Genomic DNA, 18,771 nt, shown 5'->3' with positions numbered 1-18,771 from the left:
AAAAAAAATACTGAAGGAGATTGGATGGGGGAAGAATTTCTCTGGGTAGAAGTTCAGAGAATGTTTCCTGGAGGGAGTGGGATGTGAGTCAGGAGAGGTTTTATCAGACTGAAGTGAGGGCATGGAGATAAGTCCTGAACATAGGACTTTATAAGATGTGGAGAACAAAAAATGCTTTGTTTGGTCTGCACATGGCAACCTGAGGAGATCCTAGAGGTGGGGCTGAGCAACACATTTGGACCTGGTTATGTAGAGAGGGTTTGGAAAGGCACAATAAGATTTGCCTTCTCTGGTAGAAAAAGGAGAATCACTGAAAGTAGGAGTGACCTGTTCAGAGAAATCTTCTAGGGAATGCTTAGGCAGCAAGGGGATAAATTGGATGGGAAAAAAGAGATCTGAAATCAGCAAAATTCTCCATGGCAAGAATCTCCAAGAAACAAGAAACGATGGCGAATGCCCTTCAGATGAGCTTTGGAAATTCAGTTCTAATTCATTCCTTCACCAGGCCTGTCTCAGCTCTCAGCTGCAGGATTCCCTTCCAGTTGAAAGGATAGGAACCAACCATTAGAGAGATGCTCAAACTCTGGGCTCAACTACCAGCCCTGTATCTGCCCCCTCCCTCTCAGAAGAAGCTGAATTGCTTTGCAAATGTATGCAGATACATGTGAATAACAAAGCCATTAACATGTGCCCTAAGCCTCAAAGGGAAAGGTTTGCTTTGATCAAAGCTCATAATGGGATATATCCAAGGGGCAGAAAAGCAACATCCAGCTCAGCCCAAACAAGGGAAGGTTTAGATTCTGGAGCAGAAAGCCCTGCCTTAGTACCTACTATTCAGTCAGATATTAGGATGCCTAAAGTTGGAATTGCTAGAAAAGATCTTCCATCTGTTTTAATTTATCACAGCTTCAAATACAGATAAAAGTGTGTGTGTGTGTGTGTGTGTGTGTGTGTGTGTGTGTGTGTGTGTTTTAATCTGACCCTCTAAACTCCGTTTTTCAAAGTGTGGTTCCTGGACCAGCAGCATCAGCAGCATCCTGGAAAGAGTCAGAAATACGGACTCTGAACCAGATCCTAGCACCAGTGAGTGAGAATCTGCATCTTAGCAGGATGCCAGGTGGGTGAAGCAAAAGCACAAACACACTTTAATTTTAAGAGTACTGATTTAAATGACTTCATACCCATAATTACAATTTCCTACAGGACGGGGCCATTTCTTACTGTTCTTCTGATCCCCAGACACAGTGCAGGTCACATAGTAGGTTATCAAAATAAGCTTCTGTAAAATAAGATCACAGCTATCTCAGAAGCTGCCGTAGAGTGAAAGCGACGTCAAATGTTCAAGCACAATGCCCAGTATGGCTGTGGTGATGCTGGGGGTGCCCAAAGTTCTTTAATTCTTTTCTCATTCTTATTCCTCACTAAAAACAATTACTGAACAGTTCCACTCCACAGGAATGTTGAGAATCTTGCCTTTCACAAACATCTATTTAACCCAATTCCATGTCAACCAGCAGGAGTTACAACCTGTGTTTCACCAACAAGGAGAGCAGGGTCCACAGAGATCAAAGGACTTTTGCTGAGTCTTCCAGCAGTGGAAGCAGAGCTAGAATCTGAACCAGGCCCCTTCCAGTCCACCCTGCCCATAAGGCAGAGCAGATCACACTTGTGCCCTGCGGAATAGCCTCTGCATAAACATAGAATCACAGGTCTTTAGCGCAGCTTGGCAGGAGAGGGTGCCACCTGACCACAAGGTGGCCATGCATTGGCAGTGGCAGCAGGACAGTATTGCAGAAGACCCAGGGAGACCCCCGTGATCTGGTCCTGCCTGCTTCTCTACCCTCAGTGCCTTCTTTGGAGTTGATCTTTCCTTGGTTTCTGGTCACATTTGTCAGTCACAATGCCATCAACACATTCCCGCAGTTCACCCTAGTCCCCTTCTCTGCAATAAACTGGGCTAGTACCTTTGTGCCAGAGAGCTTCTATTGGCCTCCTTCAGACCCTTCAACCTCCTCCAACTTGCCCTGTGGCCCTGGGGGCTGATCCATGTGGGCTACAATGGGTGACCAGGAACCTGCTTCCCAGCTGTGTTTGGCAAGGGACTCAGGGAAAGCAGGAGTATTCATTCTTCAGCTCCTCCTCGCTGCATTCCTCTAAGGAAGGACCTCTTCCAAGAGACAGATGACACAGGACTCTCTCCATCTAGATTCCAGTACCTGCAGTCTCCTCTCATCCCGCAGGATCCTGTGTGTTCCCAGTTCAGCACCACACACCTTCACCCAACCTGTGGTTTCCTTATGACCTCACCTTTGGGAAAAAATCCTCCTTGAAGTATCCTGTTTCAAGTGTGTTCTGTCTCCTGTTGGAAATCTGATTAACTTCCTTCAAAACTCCGTCCAACCATCCCCATCTCAGATTCCAGGACATCTTGGGCTTCCCACTCTCACAACATTGCTTACAGAGTACCACTAGTGTTCTAGTTACCTGACTTCTTCTGGGTTTGGGAGAATATTTTTGCTCTACTCTACAGCTCCGGCACATGGAAAGATGGAAAGTACTTTACAAATATTTGTTGAAAAAAAAGTGACAAAATTAAATGTTCTTAAGCAAACCATTCTATCTTACAAAAATGAAAATTTCTGCTTTTTTTTTTTTTTTTTTTTTGGTAAGCAAGGTGATCTTTGAAAAAAAAAAAAGTCTAAACTGGGCTTATTCCAGAAAACTGAGACAGATAGCTACCCTAATTATAACCCACATATGGCAGTGTGATATTGAATATTATAGTAAAATTTGAGGACTCTAAAATTGCTGGAAGAGTGTGATAATGGAATCCTAGAATGGCCACCAGTGGTCCCTGCCTCCTGCTAAGCGTAGCCTGTGAAATCCTCTACCCTGAGTATAACCTGGACCTGGTGACTTTCTTCTATCAAATAGAATATAATACAGGTGATAGGATATGACTTCAGCAATTTAATTATAAGAGTAGGTCTTCTGTTTTGCTGGCAGTCACTCTTTTCGGCTCTCTTGCTCTGATGGAGCTAGCTACCAGATTTGTGAACTACCCCATGCAGAGTTCCATGTGCTAAGGAACAGAGGGCAGCCTCCAGCCAGGAGTCACAGGAACTAAGCCTTTGGTCCAGTTGCTTGCCAGGAACTGAATCCTCCAGTAACAACTAAGTAAGTTTGAAAGGGTATCTGCTTTGGCCAAAACCTGGGATGGCTACAGCCCCAACTAGTATCGCAGTTTGAGCCAGAGAATCCAATAAGTGGCCTTCAGATTTATAAAAATCATGAGATACTAAATGTTGTTGCTTTAAGCCAAGATCTGTGGGGGTAAACTGTTACGGAATAGCAGATATCTAATAGAGTCCCTCTAATTTAAATATTAGTGACCTGGTTCTGTTTCCAGTCTGCTAGATCCCATGGAAAGTGAATTAGAATGGGAAAATCAGAAGAGGAATAAACAGAGAAAGGGATCAAATCTTTCTAGATTTTATTTACTCTAATAATGCTAAGCTCAGAAATTATTTCTTCTAGACTGAAGAAGAAATTCAATGGGCCCTGCTATCTAGCTGGCCTGAGTCTGCCTTGTCTTAGGAGTTTAATCCAAAAGGCAATTTGGTTTTGCTGCTCGTGGGCTTTGCCCCCCATTTGAACCCAACATTAATGAAAACCAAGGCTGCCACTTACAGGCCCTGATGGGTGATCTGCAAAATGGCCACCAATGACACCTTCCATGTGTGTCTGTGCATGCTTCTCCTCTATCAGGAGGTCAGATCTCTTGCCTTTGAACCTGGCATCTCATGCCCAAAAGACTGTAGAAGAAGTAACCCCATGCTAGGGGCCAGGACTGGCACTTGGAACCTTGATGGAATTTATTTTTGCCTCTTGGGATCTCTGAGACACCATGTGTTCACCAAGTCTGATTACCCTGATGGAGAGGGAGGCCACATGGGGAGAAGGAGCTGCAGAAGGTGGAGAGACTGGAGGGGGGAGGGAGAAGAGGAGGAGGAAGAGAAAGGAGAAGAGAGGAGACACCCAGCCAGCTTCCAACATTCTGTCTTCCCCACTACAGTACCAGCCATTTGAAAGCAGCTGTCCTGGATCCTCTAGTCCCAGGTGAACTGCTCCAACCAACATGAGCAGCAAGAACTAACCACAATGAACTCTGCCTAATTGCAGAATCACAAGCAAATGAATGGTTGGTGGTTTCTGGGTTTCACTGTTGGGCCAATGTGTTACACAGCACTGACAACCAACACTCCCAAGGAACTGAGCTGTCATGAACGTAGGTCAGCTTTTCACCCACACTCCTTTGTCCTTACAACACCAATCCCTTGGGATGGTTATTGCCACCCTGTTGCAGATGAGAAAACTGAGGCCTAGTGGGGCCTAGTAATTTATAGCACATCAACACGAGTAGAGAATGAGTCAGAATTGGCATCTGAATCATAATGATTAAAATATGTGTACTTTACACTAAACACTGAGATAGTGCATCATGCCGGGCCACCACTGGAGACTGTAGTCTGGGAGAGTGTCACCCTTAGATTGTGAGATGCACACTCAAAAGCAGCACCAGGACCAACCAAAGTGGGAAGAAAGAAAAGCAAGTTGTAAATGACTCCTGGCCTGTGGGGGACGTTGAGCCCTACTCTCAGGGAATTGGTCACCCACAGAAAACTGTAACTTTGGCAAATGATGCAGGAAATAATCTCAGGTTATAGGGTGGCTTTCAGATTGGACTCAGGTTCTTGACTTCAAGTTCTGCCCAGTGACAGGAAGAGGTGCATTTTTCATGTTTTATGTTAGAAAGAAGTTTGCTTTCTTGGTTGCTTCCAGACACCTCTGGGCTTGGGGTGGGGTTGCAGGAACCAGAAAAGAAGAGTTTCCAGCAGCACAGCATGCTTCAGAATCAATCCTCTGTTAAGTGTCCTCACCAAAAACCTGGAGTAGGTGGTTAGCTGTGCATCCTGCAGGTCCCCTAACAGCAACTATAGTTACCAAGGTGCTTGGCCCATTCCAGGGACAGTTCTGAGCCTTCCTATTGTACAAACTCATTTAATCTTCACAGTGACCCCGTATATCAGGAACAATTTTCAGTCCCATTTTTTGGATGAGAAGTCGAGGCACATCAGCCTTAGTTAACTTGCCCAAGGCATGCTGGGAGCTTGCAATAGAGAGAGCAGCCCAGAGTCTGTGGCTCTGCCCTTGCAGCCTGAAAATGAGGCCACTGTGTGTGCCCCGGCACTTTGGGCTGCCCACAGGGAGGAATTAGCTCCCCACCTTCGGTGAGTTTACTGGAGGCCGGCTCTGGTTCTTACAGTTCCCACTAAATGTGACCAATTGTCTCATTACTTACTTTATCACAATCCATCAACTGTTCTTATCCAAAGGTCAAATTAACACTTTTATCATCATAACAACTGTATTGCAATTCTAGGCCTAGGGCCTCTACTAATATTCTCAACAGTCTGTGATAATAAAGCCCAGCATATGATAAAGCACCTGGCTTCAATACTCCACTCTCTTTCCCTGCTGGAAATAGCTCTGCTGTCTCCCTATCTTCCCTCCTGGAATTAATCTAACATCACCTCCCTGGGGCTTTGCTTGACGTCATGGCCTAGCTTCCTTCCATGTGGTTCCATGTCTTTACGTCTATATCAGCCCCCCACACACCCCAAAGCTTCCTAAAAGATCATTTTCATATGAATGCTGATTGTAGGGTATGTTTCTAGAAAATCTGACCCAGAAAAGCTTTGAAATAATAGGCCTAAAGAAGGGATGTCTTACTGATCTACTCACTCAGGTTCTAACTGGTGTAAGAGCTGTTATTTGTTTTTGGAGCCCCTTGCAGTCTAAAAAGGCACTAGTAGAGCCATGACTAGATATCTTTTACATTTTAAAAATAATTCTATGGTCCTCCTATAGAGAAGGACTGTAGGCAGGCAAGAGCCAAACTGAGGAGACTCTTGAAAGCAGGTATTTATAAAACTACAGGAGAGCCAGGCATAGTGGGGTACATCGGTAATCCAAGCTACTCAGGAGGCTGAGGCAGGAGGATCTCAAGTTTGAGGTTAGCCTCAGCATTTTAGCAAGATGCTGTCTCGAAATGAAAAATAAAATAAAAAGGGCTGAGGATGAGGCTCCATGACAGAGTGCTCCCTAGGTTCAATCACCAGTACTGGTGGGGGGAGGAAAAACAACAACAAGAGGCAGTTGTGTGTGGTTATTCCAGGACACACTGTAACAGGGACTCAGGCTGCTTTTGATTACAGCACTGACTCTCCACTTGGGCCTCCAGATGGGTAGCTAAGAGAAGGATAAAAGCATGGTACCTCTGCTTTCATTTGGTGTCTGTCTCATTTGCTACCTTAAATTATGGGTGAGAGTCCTGCTCAACTGTGAATGCAGAATGTTAACCTTTAAGGAGTGCCTGTCTAAAGGTGGTCATCCTACCCCTTCAAGGTCGAAAGCACCAATGTTAAGAATCACTAAGAGCTTTTCAAGATTTGCAGGGATGTCATGATCAGCAGATTATCAACTGCCAGCAGTCATAGCATCCTGTTCCAGAACACTAGAATGATGCTTGAAAATTCCCCATGATTATCTTGGACCTGAGAGTCGTTGTCCTAACTTGCTCCACGCATAGTTAGACTGGGTCTGGTTGCTCTCATCATCTCGGGTTTGGTTCTGTGGGGTCCTGTAAGCACCAGAAGAGATGATCACCTGCAAGACTCAGTGTTCCTGGAACTTGCCTGGTTTATTCTTCTTCTTCCAATTTATCTTAAGTTCCAGGAACACTAGGTCTTGTGGGTGATCATTTCCTCTGGTGCTTACAGGACCCCACGGAACCAAACCTGAGATGATGAGAGCAACCAGACCCAGTCTAACTATGCGTGTTCCTTATCAGGTCTCCATCCCACTAGGCTTGGGCTCCTTCCATAGAGAATTCCAACACTGTTGTTAGTACCTTGGAGAGACAGATTTTCAGTCAGTATTCACTGTTTGTGTCCACCACCATTCATCTTCTGTTTGGCCACTTGGGGTGAGTGGCTGATCCTTTTCCTTTAGGACCCCTAAGCTGGGTCTGTACTTCAGGACTCTGGTAATAAGACTTTAGAGATAGACAGGAAAAAAATGTGCTGATGGACTGGATGTGGGGATGGACATGTGGAACAGATCCAGGTGACTCCTTGATTTTGAGTTGGTGGTTAAGCAGCCTAGACACAGGCACAGATCACCTTGATATCCACATATTTGATTTTAAAACAAACCTGTAGTGGATTCCCTGTGCTACTATCTTAGTTCACCTTACATAATTTTCTTGGTTTTTTCAAAGTATAGAAAAAAAGGAATCAACTGTGGAATCTTGATTTACTATACAAACACTCAGCCTGGTCCTTCAGGAGGTTTCCTCTCACCTAGGTTTAACAGGCTTCCTCCAGACAAAACCACAATTTGTCCAGGGCACTGGAAGAGAGACTTAGCTTGATAGGATATATGGTGTGTGTGTGTGTGTGTGTGTGTGTGTGTGTGTGTGTGTGTGTAGGGGTGTGAAACAGGATCTTTCCACTCTGGGAGAGCAAGCATCACATCCAAGCCTGCAGAGGTGTGCAGGGATGATGAATGCCAACTCCTGCTCCCAAGGAAGCAACACCAGCTGGAATAAGGATCGTATAGCACCCCAGAGGTTTAGTGTGTGTGAAGGTAAATATGAGCATAATATCAAGACTAAGAGATACAAAGTTAGGTCAGGCACATGCCTGTAATCCCAGCAGCTCGGGAGACTGAGGCAAGGAGGATCACGAGTTCAAAGCCAGCTTCAGCAACAGTGAGGTGCTAAGCAACTCAGTGAGACCCTGTGTCTAAATAAAATACAAAATAGGGCTGGGGATGTGGCTCACTGGTTGAGTGCCCCTAAGTTCAATCCCCGGTACCCAAAAAGAAAAAAAGAAAGATATAAAGTTGGAAACTTAACTTCAGTGTCTCCAACTCCCCACCCCTCTGCAGACCACTATTCAGGTCTCCCTGGTCCCCCAGTCCCTGGCCCTCCCTCACTGAGCCCTGGCTCCGTTAACCTTGTCTTCTTATTTTTAAAAGTTCTGATGCTTTGACATCTGGGGCCTTACTGGGGCTGTGGGGACTTCCTTTCAGGAGAGAAACAACTCTTCCCAGCTCTGCTTTCAAATACAACCAACCAATGAGAACATGCCCCAGCTCATACACTCCTGGCCACCATCCAGTGCCTTAGTGGCCCCAGGGCCAGGTACCAGCCATGAGAGACAGCCCCAAGGCCCCAGTGCCTGCTAAACTATTCAAACTGGCCAATCCTATCCTTACAGAAGCTTCTCCACCTATTTCTCCCCAACAGAACCTTCTCTAAAGATTTTTGCCCCTGTTTAGCTTCTCCTTCCCTTACCTCTAAGTCAACCCTGGAGTTTCCCAGGGGTCCCCATGACATAGTGAGTTCAGGTTTTGTTTTTTTTTTCAATAGCAGTCATCTCCTAATCTGTTGGCCTTCCCATACATAAATAATAAAACTTGTATTTTAAAATCTTGCTATCTTCTTGGAGCATTCTGTCCACTCCTAGGTGCCCTACACACTTTCTCAACCTACAAAAATTTGGCTTCAGAGTCTCTACCCCATCCAACTCAATGCAGCATAGTAGTGATGAGTTTAGACTTGGTTGCGGGGGGAATGGCTGGGTGACCTGGGGAAGAGTCCTATACCTCTCTGGACCTCATTTTCCTTTTCATACAGGGATAATAAAAATGTCCATCTTACAAATGTATTGAGAAGATTGAATTAGAAAGAATGAAAATTGCTTGCAACAGCTCCTGGTGTACAGAAAGAATTCAATAACTGTTAGCTATCAGCATTGTCAATTATTAGGGAGCAAAGAGGAACCGTGCTTGCAAAACTAGCCAAAGATGCTCAAATGTCACCTACTGCTCCACCAGTGCCTTCTACAGACATGGAGCATAGGGTGGGCAGTGGGGAGGAACGATTGCATATTCATAAGCACCTCCAACCAAATTAATTGATAGGGTACGATAGTAATAAAGCGAATTAATTTCCATTTTAATAACTTCACATGCTACATGTTAAGTATAGGTCCACATTACCAATGGTCACACAATTTCCCCTTTGCATCTGTTCCGTGTTGATTATGATGTCAGGAAAGCAAAAGTTAAATCCCTTTTTCAGGAAGGAAAAAAAAAATCTAATTTAATAACATTGCCATCCTGTTGAAAGCAGGATTAAATCTTAATAAGGGTGGAAGGATGTTGTGTTTCATGTCTATCCCTCTTGAAGCCTTGGCAACTTGTTCAGGGATACAGACCGCGTTGTCAAAGGACTTCACAGCCCAACCCTGGCCTCATCTGCCGGCATCCAGGATGCCGGGAAAGTCACGGATGGTGCTGACACTTCTATTTTCACATTTCCCATCCTGGTGCTTTTTCTCATTAAAGCAGCTTGATTCTGTAATTTCTACCAGTACAGATGAAGATAAAATGACTCCCAACTTTTATTTTGACCTTATAAAACTATGTAATTGGTTCCGAACCTTCAGGCTAAATGAGTTTTCTTTGGATTAAGAACCTTGGTCAGAGGAATCATAGAGTTAAAAATATACCACATGCCCAGAGAGAATCAGCTCGTCAGCCAATACTCTATCTGAATGCATTGAAACTCACATCTAACTCATGAAAGGGGAGTTTTCCACTATTCATTTTCTTTCTCTTAAAAACAAATGTAACAGCTCAAAGTCTAATAAAACCCACCCATCTCAGACTGGAGATAGAGCTCAGTAGTAGAGTGCTTGCCTACCATGCATGAGGCCCTGGGTTCAACTCCAGTACTGCAAAAAATAACAACAATGAAAATGAACATCTTAATTCCCTTCTTTCTCTGAATCCCAACTCTCACCCATTCCTTATTACTCACAGGACTGAGTTTGAGCTCCTAAAGAGTGCATATGAAACTCATGGACTGGCTCTCCCTCATTCTCTGACCTCACCTCTCCCTGGTGTACCTCACCCATGCACCACCCTGGTACATCACATTATATTTCCCCACAGTGGCCACCCTAGTCCCTGGCTCGACATCTTTGCAAGTGCATTATGGCTTATCCAGAATAGTCTCTCTTACTGATCCTTCAGCAAAACTATTCATTAAGAGGTAGTTCCACTCTCCCCTGCAAAGGCTTCGGTGCTGTTAGCCTTCCCCGATGACCCTAGGCAGACACTGGGACCCTAGCCATCTGTGTTCTCACATAACCTCATGCAAGTCTGTGCATTACAGCTGCCAAACTAAATTGCAATGATCCACTTACTTGTCGCCAAGGCTGAGATTGAGGACAGAGACATCTTTTCATCTCTGTTTCCTTACATAGCATCTAGAACACTTGGACTCTAGCAGGCTCTCAGCATATGTTTGTGGAATGATTTGTAAGAGCCAAACTTAGGCAGTGCTTACTGCACAGAGGCACAACTCTGAGCCTTAACATCTATGTACATTGACTTTAAACATCCAAGCTGGTTCTATCACTATAATCCCTATGTTATAGTCACAGTTCCTGAAGCATCGAGGGGCAAGGTAGCCCACAAAAGATCACACAGATAACAAGCGACAGTACAGATTTTAGGCCAGAGATCGGCTATAGACAGTGGGCCCTTAAACACCACCCTGCACCTGCCTGCAAAGAAGGCCCTTGACAATACCCAGATGGACAGCCCAGATGAGGGCTGGCTGCCTGGACACTCCAGACTCTGGAGGACTCGGGGGCTGGTTCAAGGCTAGAGGGGAAAGAATGCTCTGATCCGACTGCTGGGCCATTAGACAGGCATATCTGCTGAAAAGGGCTCACCTCCCACCCCAGCCTTCTGGCAGAGGAAGTTCAAATGCCCACATGGTTTGGACTTTGGATGGTTGATAAATAACAGAAGTCACAAATATTCATTGTGGTCTCTTGCATACTGTTCATCATGGGCCAGGTCAGCTCTACCCTGAGGACAGATTGCTGGTGTCACAGATGACTATTGGACTGAAGCAGGGTGGGAAGTGAATCCAATTACAGGGCCACCCATAAAGAGAAGCTGGCTTCTTTGGAGTACTTCTGACAAGAACATGATCAATCAGACTTCTCATCAATGACATTGGAAGCAAGCTCCTACCTGGGCTATCAGAAGCACATCTGATTTAAGGACAGTTTTTTAAGGGTTCCACATTTAATCAACAGAAGCTTTAAAAATGCTCAATTTTAATTCTCCTTTTGAAGCTTTAATTCTTAGGGCAGTCAACCAACATTTACTTGCTATTGACTGTGTATGTTCCTACAGGCAGCAGGAACCTAGAAATGAACAAAATCAACAACAGGGGGCTGGGGCTATAGCCCAGTGGCAGAGCCCTTGCCTAGCATGTGTGAGGCATGGGGTTCGATCCTCAGCACCATATCAAATAAAGGTATCGTATCATCTACAACTGAAAAAATAAAATAAAATAAAGCAACAGCAGAACCCTTAGAGCTGCCAGATATTGGGCTTCTACTATATATCATCCCTTTAAGGAATCACAGGCACCAAGACTACAAACACTGAATGACAGTTCTATACTGGCATCACATACATGGCATTCTGGAAGCACACTCAATAAACAGAGAAGGGACAGGGGGAAGAAGAAACCCCCTTAGGATGCAATAGACATGCAATAGCACTGCAAAGACTATTTGCACGAAAACTAGAATAGCACAGCCCATAGTTTAACACACCTGAAACTGAGAATGCAAGGAGGGGGTATTGAGAGACTTAGGCGGGAGACAATATATTCTAAGGAGCTTAGATTTATCTTAAAGGCAAGGGCACCACTGACAGACTTGAAGTGAGGAGGAGGAAGGCATTATTATAATCAGATTTGCATTTCAAAACTAGCACTCCAGCTATCCCAGTGTGGGGTGATGAATTAGAGCCAGGAGAAACCAGAGGTAGAGATTCTAGGAGAGAGGCTGTTGCATGCGAACAGCTGAAAAGTGGCGTGTGACCCAGTAGCAGAGTTTATTTGTCAAATTCAGCACTAAGGAGGGTATCATGGAAATATGCATAGATCAAATGTTCCCAACGATATGTCCTAGAAGGAATAGATCACTAGCTAAGACGTGAATACATAGCTGCTCTGAGGCCGTTGCCTAACTAACAGGGCAGTGCGAAGAAGCCAGATGAAACTGAAATTCCCTGTCTCTTTGGACAGATCCTGCAGCAACGTTTCCCCCATCTAGGTACCAGTTTCTCCATCAACATATGGGGGGATATCATGGAACCAATGTAAAGAACGGTCCAGAGATATCATATTAGAAAGTGCGTCCTTTAAGGAATTGTGGAAACAATTAAGATTATATACCTCTTCAATCTCCAGAAGAATTTCAAGGTTAAAACAACAACAAAGAACTGGCAGGAAATTCAGAGACTACACAGCCCAAACTTTTCAATGCATAGACTGAAAATTTGTCCTGTTCTGTTCTCACTGCTTGCCTGGCTGTTCTAAGCTGAGCCATTTGACAAAACACTCCTTGTCCATGACTCATGACATCCTCAATGTCACTCCCACGAATCCCAAGGGATCATCCCCTCTTGGGAGCTCAGGAAATACTCAATGTCTGGCTGGCCTCCACTTTTCTCATCTGTGAAATGGGATCACTATTCTTCCACGTACTCAGTACAAGGCAGACTCTAATAGACAGGATAATCACATTTAATCACAGAGCTGTTAGATGTGCCAGTTACCTGATGGCATGTCCCTTTTCTGTCCTGTGCCTAGTTTACAGAAAACAACATTCTGCAAACCTCCTTGCTCTCAGGTTTCTGAGTGAGCATGACCACTATGAAGCTCTGTGGGAGGCTGGAGGCTCATGGGGGGGTGGGGACAGGGATGGTCTACTCCTGACTCTCCTGGCTTTCGATTGCGTCTTCAGGATGGATATCACCTTTTTAGTGGCTCCTGGACAGCCATGGCCTCAGAAAGTGACCCTGATCACATGAGGGGACTTGGTGGTTGCTTTTCCCTCTGTTCTTTCAGCCTTGGGGTGACAGTGGCTTCTTCCTGTCTTACCTCTAGCTTGCCTCAATGTCCCCCTTTGACTTGTTGGCACTTTCATATATGCGACCAATTCCTACACTCCATTTCCTGTACCCGAAATACCTGGAGAGATTTCTGATCCTAACTGATATGTTAAAGGGAAAGGGAGAAAAGAAAATAAGCAATATTATTTCAATGTTATGTATAAGGGAATAATAATACCCTTGCTCTGAGTATTATTTCATAATTTCAGCACAGCCTAATTCTTAAGGTTACAAATTTTGACAGAGAAAGTGCGTCCTTTAAGGAATTGTGGAAAAAATTAGATTGTATACTTTTATTATGAAATAATTTACAAATTATTTCACAATTTAAGCATAGCCTAATTCTTAAGGTTACAAATTTTGACCTTCTCCAGCCACACCCCACCTGCCTTCAGTTACCACACATCCCAATCTCCATAAGTGGCAACTCAAACTTAGCCTGTTTCCACTTCCATAAATTAGAATAAGAGTAATAACGACCTGTAGAGTGGTGGAAAGTAGGGATAATTATATAAGGCAATTAGCACAGGACCTGATACACAATGCTAAATATTATTAATAATAAGAAAATAATAAAAATGTATACAAACCTATGTGGCTGGTAGTATTATTCTTCATGACATATGAAGAAAGTAAAGTTCACAGAAGTGAGGTTATGTGCCCAAGGTCATATGGTTGGGGCAGGGGGTGGCGGCCAGACAGAGACCAAGAAAGGGAGCTACTAGGATTGGAACTCTATTTCCAAAACTTTTTTGTTTTTTTTTTCTGTTGTGCAGTTTGGCATCTGTTTTAGTCTGCATGTTCACTACTATGACTAAAAGACTCAACCAGAACAACTGTATAGGAGGAAAGGTTTATTTGAGGGCTCATGGTTTCAGAGGTCTCCATCTACAGGCAGCGGGGCTCCATTCCTGGGGCTCGAAGTGAGGCAGATCATCCTGGCAGAGCGTGTGGCAGAGAGAAGCAGCTCACAGGTTGATCAGGAAGCAGAAAGAGAGAGATCCCTGCTTGCCAGATACAAATATATACCCCTAAGCCACGCCCCCAACGCCCCACCCTCTCCAGCCACACCCCACCTGCCTTCATTTACCAATTAATTCCATCGTGTGATTAATTCACTGATTGCATTTAGGCTTTTGAAACCTAATCATTTCTTCCCTGAACCTGCATTGTCTCACACATGAGCTTTTGGGGGACACCTGACATCCAAACTATAACAAGCTCCCAACCGGAAATGATAGAGGATGCTGCAAACAGTGTCTGAGCTCTCTGGCTGCCTAATTATTTGTATGCATTTTTGTTAAGAGGAGAGTTTGGGAGGACCCAGAACCCTGACAAATCCCATCCCACAGGCGGGCCTACAGAACAGTAGGGTGGTTAGGGCCAGCAGCAGGAAGCACTGGCCCCAGGGAGGCCACACCCCCCACTCTGATGATCGGCTGGTCGGGGGCTGTGGAGGGGCCTCACCTTCTCATTACTGCTCGCTGAGGAGCAAGGGCTAATGGACTGTCTGTCCACAGGGACAGTCGGCCTTTCCTGGCAGCTCTCCCCACAGCAGCGGGGCCTGACCCCGTAACCTCAGCACCACGTGCAGGACCATTACCCATCCCTGACACTGCCCGCATTGAGAGCCTCTCATTACCGCCATGCAGATTGTTTCTGGCGATAATGAGGTGGCAAGACAAGAAACCAACCGTCCTGGGGATTTTCATCCACAGTAGCTGAGTTCCTAACCTGCCGTTTTAGAAAATTTCACTCTAAATTGCAAGAGATAATTTTCTCCAGAGACACTCTGACCCTTCTCTTTGTCCTTCTTCCAGGACCATGCTAGGAGCACCCCTTCCTTCCCCCCATCTTCGTCTTCCCTCTTCTCTCTACCCCTTTTCTCTATTCTCCCCTTTTTCCTGCCTTCTCTTTTCGCTGCTCACTTGTTTCTCCTCTTCCTTTACACAGCCTAGGGACAGAAGCGCTGGACCCAGATGCATTCCAGGGCTCAGCTCTGCTCCCCGGCAGTCTGGGGCCAGTGTGTCAATCTTGTGGGGCTTTTGTTTCCCTATCTGCAGTCCCAGGGTTTTGAGGTTATTAAAGGAGCTCATTGATAAAAGGAGGCTCATAGGTACAAGGGTACAAAACTGGAACAGCAAAAGTACAGATGCCTTCTGACACTGTGAGGTTTATTGAGTTGAGTCTGTCCTATGTCAGGTTCTGTGAAAGGACCAGGAAACGCACTAAGGCTTGCTTTCTTCTCTCATTTTGATACTTGAGAAAAGCCAGAGAGCTTTAGATTTTCAATAATAATAATAATAATGCTGATGATGACAGTTTTTATTGTTATTTTCAATCCCCTAGGATTGAACCCAGGGTGTACTTAATCACTAAGCTACATCTTTAGTCCTTCTTGGTAAAATTTGTCTTCTCTTTGCATATTTTAATATTGGTGCAAGCTCATATTTATACACGCACACAATAATATAATTTGGCCAATATCACTCCCCAGCACTTCCAGCCTCCCTGCCCTCTTCCCAATCCTCTGGCCCTATTCTCCACCTCTCTCTTTGATTTCCATGAGATCCCCACGCCCCAACACACACACCACCTTTCCTTCTTTGCTCCTCTCTAGCTTCCACACATGAGAGAAAACATACAACTCTGACCTTGCGAGTTTGGCTCATTTCACCATAATGGTTTCAAATTTCATTCACTTTCCTGCAAATGACATAATTTTGGGGCTGAATAAAACTCCACTGTGTATATATGCCACATTTTCTTTAACTTTTCTGATTTTTATTTTGAGACAGGGTCTCCCTAAGTTGCTGAGGCTGAACTCGAACTTGCCACACTCCTGCTTTAGCCTCCTCAGTTGCCTCCTTAGTCCCTGGGATTATAGGACTGTGCCACCATACCTCACTGAATTTTCTTAAACTAAATGAAGGTATGTGTTTTACCCACATATGTCAAATATCCAATGGGGATAACAAACTTTTTTTTTATAAGCCAAGGAAATTGAGGTCCAGGATATCTTGATGAGTGAAAAGTTCCAGTAGTCCAAACCACTGACTTCGGTCAAAGCCTTGTCCCTCCCACAGAACAGATTTACAGAAACAAGAACTTCCTTTTCCTATTGATTCTATCTTCTATTTTTTTTTTTCCTAAAGTAAAAGTCCCTTTGAAACTAGGAAGCATATGAATAAAGTAACAATGACACATCATTACTTTTATTTGCATGTTTTTAATTACTAGTGAGGTTGAACACATTTCCACATTAGCTTTCAAGTTACTTTGCTAGAACCTGTTTTATGAATTTAATTGGTCCATCTGGTATCCTCTCCACACATCATGAGCTTCCAGAGAACAGAGCCTGAGCATTACTTGTTTTTGTATCCTTTGTGCAGTGTAGTAAATAAAGCAACTTAGATGGAGTGGGCACCCAAGACAAGTACCCCTGCCACATGCCAAGCACCATGTCTGGAGATCAAGTGCACAGCTCTTGGGGATGCGGTCTCAGTCCCATGAGCCCTGCACTCTGTGGGACACGCACAGAAGGGAGTATCGATCAAGCTTCCAAGCCCAGCTCCTCCACTTATTGGCTGTGTGACCTTGAGAAAAGTTAATACATGTCTCTGGACCTTAGTTTCTTAAACTAAAATTAGGATGTTCTGGATGGGCTTGGAAGCCCTACAAATTTTTATCATGACATGCCATTTGTGAAACATAGGCTGAAAACAAATAATCAAATTGAAGTTATTTTGAAAATTCTGTGTTGTTAATCCATGGGTTGTATGGAGCAACACTATCCACAGACAAATGAATGTGAGTTACATATGTAGCCATATTTATGCAAATAAAAAACAACAGATGAAATTAATTAATTATACTTTATTTAATACAACATATCCAAAACATTACTATTTTGACACATGGCACTAGCCAAGCATCAAGAGCTCAAAAGCCACACGTGGTTGGTTAGCTGGGATGAGGTATCCCCTCTGGGGAAGTGGTGTTTTCTGCTGCTACTGCCCCCTGGTGGGTGCATAGATGAGTGACAGCTCACAAAATGGGTATGGTGGGCACAGTGAAGTGTCTGGGTATCCTATAAATCTTTGTCACATGCCCCTTTATGCCCCTCTCCACACCTGAAACACAGTGCAATTTCAAATTATCTTTTTGTTTCAAAAGGAAACAGAAACCTCATTCACTTGTTATGGTTAAAGAGTCACAGTAGAGTGAGTGAATGGAGGACATCCCAGCAATTCCACATGTGTGAGAATACAGGCCCTTCTACTGACACTGTCTCAGGCCAGAAGTTAGCCACATCATCTTGGTCTGAGTTGAAAGTTCAGTCTGTGACTTTATCTGGAGTCCACAAGAAAGGAAACATTCGTCAGCTCAGCTGCCCTCACTCTCCTTCCTAGGGACAGTGACGCTCTGCGTCACTAGGTGGCCACACAGAAAGCTTTGCACAGCCTTCTGAATCCTGGGAGACAGACAGGTGGCCTGGTATACTCAGATTCCTCACAAACTGGCTAAGAATATGACATGTTATGACCTGCTACTAAGTAGAATATGTTTGATTTTCTGGGGACAATTCATTTTGGAATAGAGAAAGAACATGGATTTTAGAGTCAGATTTGGACTTGACTCCTTAATGTGTCATTTGCTACATGGCCTTGAGTTTAAAATTTAATCTCTTTAGAATTCAGCTTTTTAACCTGAAAATAATAATTATTTTGCAAGATACTCTTAATATTAAATGATAATTATTCAGTAAATATATATTCAGCACATACTATGTAGCAAGCTCTGTGTGTGTATGTACATATATATGTGTGTGTGCATATATGTGTGTGTATATAAATTTATATATTGAAATATATATAATATTGAACATATATATATAGAACATATATATATATATATATATATATATATTGAATATAGATAGATAGATAGATAGATGGATAGATAGAACAAAATTACAGAATAGAATCCATCTTTTCTTTCATGGGACTTTCAAACTGGTGAAAAAATACATATTTTTAAAAATAGCATTTGAAAAGGACACTGTGGAAGCGCTAGGTTAGGAACTCCATGGCACAGGCACAGGTTTCAGACAGGACTTCCTGAAAAATAATGTTTAATGGAAACTGTACAATATGATACAAAACATTGTTTGGAGAGGTGTGGAGGGTACATAGAGCACTGTTCTAGGCAGACAGAACAGCAGGTGCAAAGACTCTCTGGTAAGAGGGGCTATAGATTATTTGAGGACCTGAAGGGCATTCAGTCCAGAAGAGAAAGAAATCTATGAAGATGGATTTTATGGGGCCAGATCCAGAAGGCTCTTGTGAGCTGGTAAGGGTTCAGTTCTCCATTCTCAGGTCATAGAACTTATTGGCAGGTAGTCAATAGGACAATGACATTGTTGCATTTCTTTTAAAAATCCTCTGGCTACATTATAAGACATGATTTCAGTCATGGTGAAGAGAGCAAAGTAGAGGCTGTATAGGAACATGGTCCAAATATCATGGGGATTTGGACGAGACATGTAGCGTGATGAAGAGAGAGGAACTCATCTGAGCAGTATGGAGCAGGGATCAGAGACAGAGCCAGCCATATTGCTTATCCCCATGAGCTGCTCTGTGGCCGAGGCTG

General features: G+C 43.9%; 1 protein-coding gene across 8 annotated transcripts in view; it reads left to right on the top strand.

Moving 5' to 3' along the window:
• Positions 1-18,771, top strand: part of LOC308655739 (uncharacterized protein) — a 60,716-nt gene that overhangs the window by 6,270 nt on the left and 35,675 nt on the right. For 3 of the 8 annotated variants that reach the window (XR_014023512.1, XR_014023514.1, XR_014023516.1), the window contains exon 2: positions 1,005-1,117. The exons of 4 other annotated variants lie outside the window; for them this stretch is intronic. The gene's annotated coding sequence lies outside the window, so the exon portion shown is untranslated. Of the gene's footprint in view, positions 1-1,004; positions 1,118-15,917; positions 16,052-18,771 lie in introns of all 8 variants that reach the window. One more of the 8 variants, XR_014023513.1, reaches the window with a different exon arrangement.

The sequence above is a fragment of the Spermophilus citellus genome, assembly GCF_964194105.1.
Source record: "Spermophilus citellus genome assembly, chromosome: 9".
In the NCBI taxonomy this organism is placed as follows: Eukaryota; Metazoa; Chordata; class Mammalia; order Rodentia; family Sciuridae; genus Spermophilus; species Spermophilus citellus.
This window is presented reverse-complemented; position numbering and strand designations above follow the sequence as displayed.